This window comes from Ornithodoros turicata, chromosome 7 (assembly GCF_037126465.1).
Source record: "Ornithodoros turicata isolate Travis chromosome 7, ASM3712646v1, whole genome shotgun sequence".
NCBI classification, from domain to species: Eukaryota; Metazoa; Arthropoda; class Arachnida; order Ixodida; family Argasidae; genus Ornithodoros; species Ornithodoros turicata.
In genome coordinates, this window is record NC_088207.1 from 28,864,258 (window position 1) to 28,876,672 (window position 12,415).

Genomic DNA, 12,415 nt, shown 5'->3' on the forward strand with positions numbered 1-12,415 from the left:
ACTTGGAACACATATGTCGTTTTCGTCATGAATCACCAGGAAATATCAATGCTGGACAGCCTCTTACACGTGCAATGCCTTGATACGCAATGCAATGTGCGAATACTGCCCGGGAATATCCCCACGACACGGTTCGTTCAGTGAACACCAGGGAGCGACTCCCAAACTTCTTGGCGCGAATAAGCTCAAACCGGTCTTTTCATGACGTCACGTGTTTGTAAACAGAGGGTCGTCTATTGCCTATGCTTCATCATTGGCCACAAATCCCTCCCACAATAGACCTCTCCCTGTTTGTAAACACATGACGTCATAGTGTTCGACAGCGCCACCAATTTGGTAGAGTTGAACTACGCTTGAAGCTATAGGAGGCGAACAAGGTCGTACCAGAAAACCGCGGTCTTAAGGGGATTACGATGGTCTCTGAAAGGGACAAGACCTTTCTTTGGTCCTTCTTTTCTTTCAGTAGGAGGGAGCGAACAAGTGCCCATTCGTGGAACCCAGCCCTCCCCTTCCGATTTGTTTCGGTTGCTGTCTACCAACGTCATGATGACGTTTCTCGGGTAGAGGTCTATTCAAGACTGCACAAGAAGCAAAATCGCGAGTTGATATACTGGGCGTCCATAGGGCCCAAGAGCATGTTGTTCTATACAGTTGAATAACGATATACACGACGCCGTTAATATACAGCCTATGGGGTCGAATAAAAGACGGATCAGCGTGCTTCCCTATGAACAGGCCTGTCTAGGATGACAAATTATCGAATGACGCATTAAGTTATTTCGCCAGCGTACCACGTCTCGAATATCCTGCCACAGCTAATCCTGGACGAAAATGCTGTTCGCCCGCGCATGACTTCAGTACTTGCAGTGGTGGATCCGAAAATGAAATTAATGGCCGCGTGATTGTTGCGGAATTGCGTCACAGGGTGCGGGATCGCCAGATTAAGTAGCGTGCAACAAAGAGATGAGACGAGCGTAGCGCAGGTGATATTCTTCAGTGGCCGATCGCTGTTGAGAGAGTCCTCTGTTACTGTTACCCAAAATATGTATCTCGTACATTCACGTGTTCGCTGGCGTTTTATGTAATAAGCCTGCCTCGTCAGCTGAAGCGAAATGTCACAATAATTCGTAGTCACGGTTAGGTTCTTTATGCTGAAGCTGATGACGATAATTCATGGTATTTCGTCACGAGACAGCTAGGTCAGACCACAGCCTTCATGGACTTTCTGCAATTGTGCTTTTCAAGTACTGTGTCCGTCGCTTAGGTAACCTGCTTCCCCGAAAGCACACGCCTTAAAGGGAGACTTCGCACCAAAAACGTCTAGAAGTAAGAGTGCGACATCAACCCATACCCTATACGATGTCTCAGTGGACAAAATTTCTCATCCCCAAATGACACAGATAACTAGAAAACGAATATTTTCGTTTGAGTGATTCGGTGCTCCTCCACGGAAGAGCAGTCCAACAACACTGGGCTTCACCTCACCGGTATTCTTCACGTGCACCTTTCTGTAGGTTCAGTTCCCCCAGTGGAAAGCATACTTTACAACGAAATCGAGGAAGCGGATGGGTCGCCATCGATGCCGCACGAAGAAGTTACCAACCGAATGCAAGAAACCAAGTAAACCGCCCACGGCCCGCACGAGACCACCTGTGACGTCACGCAGGGTTCAGAAGGCCGGAGGTTGAATACTTCAGGAGTTCCTTCCCAGCTCTTCCCAGCTCTTCCCAGCTCTTCCCAAGCTTCCCAGCTCTTTTGGCAACTAAGGAGTCCCCAACCGTCAAAACAACTGTGTTTCTCATTTCTGAAGAACGTAACCCAGCTTATTTACACAGATGATTCTTTCATGTTCTTTCATTATTTACACAGTCACTATAAGAATTTCGAAGTGCCCCGAAGTCTCCCCTTAACAACAAAAAATCGCATTGAAATGGTGTCCAAGTCATTTGTTCTTCATTACGAAGAAGGGCGGCATGTGCCGAGAACTTCCTCTCAATCCAAGCGGCGCTTAAAGTAATACAACCAAAGGTCAGCTTTAAATGTGACCCTGTAACCTCGCGTCCCCACGTACTCCCAACAGCAATGGTTGCTGTCACGTCAAGGTGGTAGTACGTGTACGCTGCATCTACTGCATCTCCAAAGCACCGTTTTTGGGTCTGTGCAGGATCCGCTGCATGATGAATCGCCTTTGCTACTGCGGACTTTTTACAGAAGTGTCCCACAGGGCGTTCCTGGAGAACGCCTGGTTTTGGTTCCGACAGGGCAGTGCGATATATGACGGCTTCCTTCAGATTGAAAGGAAGTATCTGATATCGGGACACGCCTGCGGAATATGGCAGATTTCAATAGGGTCGAGTCGCTACTGGCGATGTGATTGTGGATCATCAGCTCACACATTCCGTTGGCTAGTTAAAAGCAAGATCAGCTGGAGGGCTTATGGTGCACCGTTTAGCCCACCATATCCGAACTCGAGCGTTTGCGCCAGCCTTCTCGCTCTCTCTGCACAGGCGTTACCATAGGAACGCTTCAACTGAACGTGCTCTCTACAGGCATCCTACGCATAGAAATTTTTAGTAATGATTCATATGCACAATAGCTGAAATGTGCAATCCTATCCAAGTTTTGGAGTGCTGAAGTGTTTATAAGATCGAAAGTAATTTTACCAACGATATTTTTGGCTCGGTCATTAGGTCTTCCATCGTTGGTCATGATGACGATGGTGATGATGCTGGTGGTGGCAAAATAAAGACTGCAGATCTAGGCCTTACTTAACGTGGGACCGGCAATTGCAATGCCATTAGCGCATTAGAAAGGCGAATGCCTCGCAATAACAGCAGAATATGTCGCAGTCCCATATTTGACATCGTTTTGCCCTTTGTTCAGATCAATAAATGAAACAAAACCAAGTGATATAAGATGACGTTGTGCGGTTTATGAACGTCCATTGTTAATCATTTGTCTTGTTAGTCATTATCGGCCATACAAGAGCTTCGGGATAATAAATAAGGCACCGTCGATCATCGATTACGACCAAAATTTCAACTGGCCGAGACACATTAAGCGGCGAAAACAGCAAACACGAATGTTTTCGAGGGGATTAATCTTCCACCAAAAAGATCTTGAAGCGCCTGCCTCTCGAAAGCCTCTCCGAATCCAAACGCCACGTTGCCTCCCAGCAAGGCTCTTCTGCGTCAAGTAAAACAAGAAAGAGAGCAAGCATCGACTCGGTGATTACGGCTAACCCAAATCACCACGGATCGGCGGTGGGCCGCCGCATTCACCGCTGATTTCCCGTAATTGCTACCTTCCAAAGAGAGCAGAGCTCACTGTACCGCTCTTCGCCTCCACGTACATACACATACAAAAAAAGAAAGAACGAGCTAACGATAATGATAATGACCAAAAAATCGCGTCCAGACGAGGGTCTGTGTGCTGGCTGCACCCAGATGCGTCCTTCCACGGGAGGTGCTCGCTCTGTCGAGCCGCAACGACGTTTCACGATGTGCCATATGCATGAGAAGGCGAGATATTGTAAGCAGTATAATTGCAGGGTCCGGTTTCAGGGGGCTCGCATGTTTTCCGTGTGATGGAATGTGGTTGTGTATATCAGAAACTGCAGGTGACATCCGCTGGGCGAATTGGTAATTATACACCGGGGCGGCGTAGTTTCAAGTCGATGGCAGGACGGTGGTTGTCACAACGTGTATGCAAAAGAATGAATGAGACGGTGTAGCTCTCTCAGTGGTTCGATGATGCGCGGGTCTCTTCGCACGTCAGGAAGAGGAAATTATTTCCTTCCCCACCAGATGGCTTCCATTCATGACATCTCACATCCGTATGTAGGACGCAGTTGTTTGCTTCTCTATGTAGGTCTACCTTGAATGTAGGCTCTAGAGTAAATCGGGGAGCAACGTCCCCTATATTACAGTTACTCCCCATTTCAGTACCCTGTACCCTAGAATTTATCCCTACCACTGCGAGCATTCCCTAAACTTCGCATAAACTTCAGTGCATTTAGTCCCCAAAAGGGACTCATGGTTGCGGCAATTTTACTTATTTATTTATCGATTTATTTATTTATTTACTCATTCATTTATACATTCATTCATTCATTCATTTATTTATTTCATAATACTACTCGCACCCGTAGGCGCAATCGTAGCAGTGATCAACACCACAAAGGTCACACAATCAAGGATTAATCGGTGTGACGTTGCACCTTTGTCAAGGTGGATTACAGGTTAAAACGGCCTATACAAACTACTCTGCATATTATGCTGAGGAAGTGTGACTGCGAGTCACATTCAATTACACTTTGTGCGAGGGAGTTTCAATAGGAAATAGCACGTGGGAGAAAAGAATTCTTAAACGCGTTAATACGTTACATAACGGTTCAGGTAGGTGTTTGCTACGTCTTAATCGGGTACTTCTAGATTCAATCAAAAATTGTAGTTTCAGTAAATTACTCCCTAAAAAAGGGGCTCAAAATCAAATCGAGCCGCGGGACGCATTTATCTTAGACCAGATCATGGAGGGCCACACAGAAAAGAAATGGCTGTAATTACCATAAAATACTATCCTGGTATACCATAAAATAAAATAAAAAACCTTCACAAAAAACAGTTGCGGTGAAGTTATTGTGAAGCCGTACGGTGTGTACAGAATTCATTACTGAAAAACAGCACATGACACACTAAAAGAAATAAAGACGCTGCCTTTCAAATCGGGTACTGGAAATATGAAAAACAATTCGAGAAAAATACTTAGTCCTTCACAAGCGATTATGACAATGTCCAGGAGCACTGAAATTCTCTCTTATTTCCACACTCGATCGTTGTCCCTGCTTACAGTTTCAAGTTGGAAAAAGAAATTAAAGAATCAGGAAGAAAAGCTAGCTGACATTTTTACAAGGGCTTGCTTTGGGTTTGCTACTTTAATATCACTCCTAAAAATTAAAATACGATGGCCTTTGAAAATAACTGTGCCGTCTCTTATTTGTTCTTAGTGTGTCACTATGAGCCCATCTTAATCCTAACATTAGCTACGGTAGTAGTTTACCAAAGTTTCTTGCGAAAGTGCACGTTGCTGTGTCCCTACACTCTTAAAAATGAGTTTCACCACATAGCACGCTCCTAGCCAACCATCATTCCGAATGACAACACTCTCGTCCCTGATTTGTTGAAAACGTAGGGCGGAGCCTATTTTGTGACAATTATGCTCTTCATAATTGTCACAAGAAAGGCGTACGCCTAACGTTTTCAGCAAATCTGGGAAGATAACGATATCATTCGAGATTATGGTTTGCTAGGAGCGTGCTATGCGGTGAAGTTCAGTTCTAAGAGTGTAACTTGGTGATGTTCATGAGCCACAAGAAGTGCTCTCATAAGAAAATTCTGCTTAACATGGATAGGGGCAGCAGTACACTCTTAAAAATCAACTTCACCGCAATGCACTCTGCTAGCCAACCATCATCTCGAATGATATCGTTATCTGCTCCAATTTGTTGAAAACGGGAGGCGTAGGCCTTTTCTGTGATAATTATGAACAGCATAAGTGTCACAAAAAAGGCGTACTCCTCCCGTTTTCAACAAATCAGGGCTGATATCGCTATCATTCGAGATTATGATGCCTGAAAATCGAGTTCAATTCCTAATTCTTTTGAAGAGGGTAACTTCCTTCTCCTTGGTGGTCAAGGCAACACCACCTAGACAGAGAAAGCCTGCTTACTCGTCGACGTGACGTAACAACTAAGAGTCAGCCAATCAGGAGGTTGTTTTCAACGGCGGCAGCCAATCACGAACGTGGTTTCAGCGGTCGTAGCCACGGAGACGAACAATCGTCGTCTGCAAGTACTGATTGAATGTCCCCGCGTACTAAATGGTAAATCTTCAAAATAAAGCGCAAAACGGTCCCTGTTGGGAAGGCAAAACTTCTGGGAAAGCGTGTTGCACTTTTTGACAACAGGTTCAGATCTACAGGTTCCAAGTTAGCTGCAATCATTTGCGAGTTCTTTCAATTCACAGAACGTCGAATCGCAGTAGCGGACGAATGCTGACTTTATATGTCCACGTAGCGAAGGAGGGAGAGGAGGCAATAAGCAAGCCTTCTGTGTCTAGGTGGCGTTGTTCAAGGGCCCGCGGGCTTCCTGTTTGAGTCCCCTACCCTAAAAGGTAAATAAAGTACACCGCTCTTCTTATGAGTACAAGGCACGATGCCGCGAACCAAGCACATGTATCTGTTGTCAGTACGAAACCTACACTTGAAAAAACAGAACTCCGCCGCATAATATTCCCTGAGCCAATTATTGTGCCGAGTGACATGCGTAGCTATTCCCCCCCCCCCCCCCCCTTCCCTGTACGTACCTTCCACTCTTCAACAAGTCAGACAAGAGAACGACATTATGCTCAGTGGTTGTCACGAGCACGTTATGCTGTTTTTTTTTTAGAGTGTAACCGGCTATTTCTATCTAGATTTGATTGATCTGCATATAAACACTATAATCAACCAATACTCATTATATCACAAGGAAATATTTCGTACAAGTTTAGCATAAGGGTCATATGATTCACTAAAAGATGTCGTGAACGTTGTCGACCATCATTTTTGAATTACAGTGGCGAACGCAGGTACACCCGAGTGTCTATTGTTATAGAATATAGTTACAGACCATTCAACTATAATTTCATTGATTTCATTTATTCGCTATTTGAATATGTGTTTGAATATGTGAATATGTGGGAAATTCACTTCATTTTGTATATATGTTCAAGCAAGGTAAAGGTCAAGTTACTTTCGGTAACTTTTAGCTTTGCTGTCCCACCATGTAATGTGGTAAACCAATAAATTGAATTAAATCGAATGTTCGGAATCGTATCATTTGCGTATTTTCCCCAAGCTGATTTACTTTCATGGCCCACGAGCACATCCGACAGTGGTGAGCGAAGTACCTCAAATTATACTTCGTTACCAAGTACCTTGAACCACATATAACAGGAACACAATACAAACTATTGGGGAAAATACCTTTAAGTGCTCGTCCAGCGCATTGTAAATTTAATTTGTATACGTTTACGCTCCAACCTTTAGTGGTGACAAGAAATTAGAAAGTAATTACGTTTCCAATGGAATCAGTAATTCGAGTACCCCTCATCACTGATGGTTAGGACCACTACTGGGACGGGCTCATCAAGTTTCAACACCAGCAACCCAAACAAAGACCGCCAGACTTTTATTACAACTTCAACCTCCTTTCCGTCCCTCCCTTTCACTCTTATTACTGCCCCATTCCATATCCCTCAGACGCCGGCTGGTAACACGTGCACATGACAGATCAGCCTCGCCCTTCATATAAGTCCAAGTTTACAATTTCGCCGAGCGAGAGAGGGTTCAGTTCAGGGTATATCCCCATTCTCAAAGCCCAGCAGCAGCCCTGCACCGCAAGTCAATATCATTTATTGCCTTCAGTGACCGACCCAAAGTTTTCGAAACGTGCCGCCAGTCCGCGCTGCTGACGTCCTTCCATCCGAATGATCCAAAGTATACCCGGGAGCTGGTTTTGCGATCCCCCACTCTTTTTCGTTTTCTTCTGGATGTGGAATATATATTCCTCCGTATATATGGGTTCGATACGTCTAGATTTTGACGTTGTGTCGCCCAGAGGCAACCCGCAAAATGGCTTTTGCCCTGGCAGGATTTCAGGGACATCTGGTGCATGGCGTTGGCAACATCTGCTGTGTTCTGCGGGGAAGCCGAGACTGCCGAGAGCCGGGGGTGTCCTAATGCGTACCATCGGTAACTTTATTTTGCTTATTTATCGGTACCTTATTTTTTTCTCTTTCTCTTTCTTCTAGCTGGATATAAAAGTAATGTGGCAATTTATGTCGTGACTGAGGAAAAAGAAACAGTCCACCCCAATTACGAAGTGGTCTTTCTTATGGGGTGTCGTCGACTTCTTTGGCTCTCAAAAAGAAAAATGCTTTCAAGCCTTGCGTCCGTGCTATGCTAGCAACCACTATTTATAGTTCATGGGGCTACCAGACGTCATATAACGAACAAATGTTCCATGGAATAATAGGTAGTCTTGGAACTATGTACCTTTAAATATATGTGTACAGTGTTGGGGGTAACTAAGGGACTCTTTTTCGATAGCGTCTAGCTCGACTTTTAAACTCCAGTAACTTCTTGAGGAACTCGTTCCTTTTATAGGTAACTTTGTTAAAGTAAAGTAACTTGGGGTAAGGTCCAAGTTACTTTTGTTCGATTCACGTCTAGAAAAATCGCGAGTTGCGTCCCAATGAGACAGTGCACAACGGTCTTTCATTCGGTTCACTGGTCATTCGTATTGGGAGAAGATTGACATTTTCATTGGCTCAATATATCGCACCGCGTCGCAGAGCCAGTGTTTGACTGATATACCCAAATTGGCTTGCCCACATTGAGCCGTTGTTGGTCCAATGGTGTTATGCTGCCTGGTGCACGGCTCGTCTGATTCTCTTGTTGTTGCGCGGCGAATGCTGCCTTCACCGCGCTTTGAGCCAATGAAGATGCCAATGTTCTCCCAATACGAATGACAGAATTTGAAATTCTGTTTTGCCGTACATCAAGAGAGTCGCGTGACGTTTTCATCATACCGATGAGTAATGTATTTAAAATGACGGTGGGCATTGCGCAGCAGGATTAAAGCTTGGCGCGGTTCTACGAAATGTTCGTAGAGGGTAGCTCATGGAACCTAAATTTTCAATGCCTGTTTCTTGCTCCTTTCAGGGACCGCGATCAAGATCATCATACGCTTCTCTGAACAAGCACATAAAGGTATAGGCTTGTTCCGCCATATCAAATATTGGTTGTCTTCGTATATCAAAACCGTTATGAAACGTCTTGCACCGCCCATTGTGAGATGAAGGTGTGAATTATTTATAGAAAAGTAAAGCACTACGATTCTGCGCCATATGTATTTGAAGCCCAGACGATAACGGTAATATTATTTGTTTGTTGGTTGGTTGGTACAAAAAAGAAAATACGGAGATGTTGGCCCAACTCTACATGGGGCCGGCTACTCCAGTACGCTTGCGGTAGCGAGGTCTGGCTACCGAGGAGTCTAAAAGGATGCATAATGTAAAAACAGTTCGCGTTTGTACATGGGAAACGTATATATGAGAGGCTCATCTCTGATTTTCTCCCTGTGGATCAGCCTTTGCTACACTCTAAAAGCAGAGCTTCACCGCATAGCACACTCCTAGCCAACCGCCAAGCCGAATGACAACGTTCTCCCCTTGATTTGATGAAAACTGGGGGGCGTACGTCATTTTTGTGGCAATCACGAACCGAATAATGCCACAGAAATGGCGTACGCCCCTTTTTTAAAGCAAATCAGGGGAATCTCGGGATGATACATGGCTATAGGAGCGTGCAATGTGGTGGTGAAGCTCGATCTTTAGAGTGTACAAGCCCTCAAGGCAACATATCATACAGAAGATAACTTTGGGAACACATGGCATTCACTGGCAAACATAAACAAGCCCCGCCACGACTCCCGGTCCTTCCGCGACTAACGACGCTCGGAACCAGCAGCCATTCAGAATTATATCTTTAGCGTCCCTGATTTGTGGAAAACGGGAGGCGTACGCCTTTTTCTGGCACTTTGAATTGCCACAAACAGGCGTATACGACCCTCTGTCTCCACAAATCAGAAGCGGTAACTATCAATCGGCGCGGTGGTTGGCGCAGAGCGTGTTTGCTGCGAAACCGGAGGTCGCTTTGGCACCAAACCGGAAGCGGTGAAAACGGCATGTATACAACGATTTTTGGCGAAACTTCTCACGGGAGAGTTGTTTGTTGTCAAATGCTCCTGCCACATACATTTATTTTAATTTGCTTAGGGAGCGAACTATAAGCTCTCTTTAATAGAAATGGCCAAGGCTCTCCGTCGTGTGTCGTCAGAACTCAACCCCGCGGTTTGTCCAATTGCCGTGTGTAGAACGATTGAGCCTCTGTATGCAATAAGGGGATAAGATTAATGAATTAATCTTAGTCAAGGTTAATTCAGATCGTAATGAAGATTAATTAATAATAATTAAGATGAGATAATAAGATTTGTGTTGCAATGACATCTACATGCTAGTATGTACCTGCCAAAGAAAATTTAGTACCGTATTATAATTTATTGACCCGCTACAGGAGGGTAAGAAATGGGAAATCCATGTGTGTCAATGGGATGGACAGACACATCAGGCCCCTTTTCTACGCACACATACAAATGGTGTAGATTAAATTTTGCTACGATGTGGAAATAAACTTTGGCTTCTACTCGAAAACCATGGTCTTCCTACCTCACCTGACCGTGCCAGCAGTGCTACAGAGTGTGGTAAAGGAAAAAAAAGAAAAGAACATGTGCACTAAGCTAATAAGTCATATTATGCTGGACATGTAGGACACGTTTCAAGATTGGGATTGTTTTGGGCTTTTAGCATGATAAGCCCGATCCATGATTCTCCGCTATACACAGGTGGCGTCACCCTACCTGGCATCACCATGGTTCAGTCATCAATGTCGATAACACCATGCGGTGTTGCATTATTGAAGAAGGGGATATGTCATGTTACTGGATTTTGTTCAATTTCTGCTTAGTCACACACCCAAAAACGACGCTAACAGGACATTAATGTAGAGTAGACACATACATATACGTTACACATTTTGCATTTGCTTTATTCCAGGAAACCCAGCTGAAATTGCATTACCAAATATTCAGTGGAAGTTTTCTCTCTTTGGGATTTTTGGACTGATCCCCTTATTGCGTACAGAGGTTCAGTTATTCCTTTTCGTTAAAGTGACGTTACCGCACTTAAAAAATGCACTTATTTCATTTTATTCTAAATCAATCTCGCTCAAAGACCTTGTACGCAAAATATAAATGATGTCAGTGCACACTACGCGCTTCCACGAAGTTTCGAAAGAAGCTGCAAAACTTAATAGTTTCGGATTCTTCCTGAGTAGGCGACGTCATCAGGAGCTGGCATCTCTTTCCTAGCAACAGCGCAAACGTCTCCGCGTTACGCCCAACGTTGGAAGTCTGCCAGTTGCGGTGGTGGGGAGACGGAAGTGAGGGAATGGGACAGTGTGAGAGACGTGGATTGCATAAATTCGGTAAGACGCGAGCTATATAGTCCGTGATGGCATTTTAATACTCTGGCCAGCTGTACAATGCGCACATGACATAATCAATCACATGTGTGGAACACAAACACGCCGCGGGAAAAATATTTTGTACAAAACAAACAAACAAACAAACAAAACAAAACAACAAGAGTATTTCAGATACGGTAACTTGCATACTGTATTTGAACGCATTTGTAACTATGGTAACCAGGGTGTCGAACCGAACCCGAACCCGAACCGAAAACCGTACCCGAACCGTTATTTTTGCCGGAACCGAACCCGAACCGAAATTTTCATGACACTGTTGAACCCGAACCGGAGCAGAACCGTAAAAAATAATAGCGGTAACCGGTTCGCAACAAAACGGTTCGGACATAAAAGAAGTCAGCATAAGAGTTCCTCTCTATCCCCGAACGAAGACACATTGGTATCATCATCACGCGCCTATATCATAAGTTTCAGAAATGTTCACCTAGCAGTCAGACGACGACGTATAGTAAGTATACTTTCAGCGTCTTTTTAACATGTTGAAGCGCAGTTGTCCTTGTGAGTGCCGCGGCTAGCGCCCCACGCACGCGGTGCGGCGTCTACTCTTCAGAGACCAGGTGCCACGCGGATGAATGAAACACGAATGGAGTAGGCCAGTTATATAGCTCTACAGGACGAATATGTGATCAAATAAGCGCCCAAGATTTCGCTTTACACGTGAGCAGCACAAATTAAACAAGTCAGAAACATGAGAACTGGAGAAGGAGCGTACGCAGAACGGTGCCTGTTTGATTGGTTGTGCTTTGAAGAGTAAATGTGGTTCTGCTTATTGGTAGCGCAGTTGTGTGGTCGTGACACATTGCCGTTGTTTTGTGAATTAACAAGTACACTGCTATGAGCTCGGACAGAGTAAGGCTTGCAGGCTTATTTTCGACATGCTTCAGTACGGTTTCAGATCGATTCACGCTGCGAAGGCAGTGTGCCGGCAAGTACTGTCGTCTATGTTACGCTGTCCATCTTATTAGGCTTCCTTTAAGTGTATCTTGCTGGCACTGTGCGTGTGAAAAAAGATATTTTGGGAACAGAAAGTAGCAGGACTACACCGCTTCAACAGCGTGAACTCTAGTTGCAATAAGTGTTCATCCATTTCTCATTTCTCTCACTAAAGGGCTACCTCACCGACGTCAATGCAGACAACAGCAGTATGCTATTAGCCACGCATTTCCTGATCAAAGCAGTTTTATGGAACATATATAACGGAAGCGTTGAA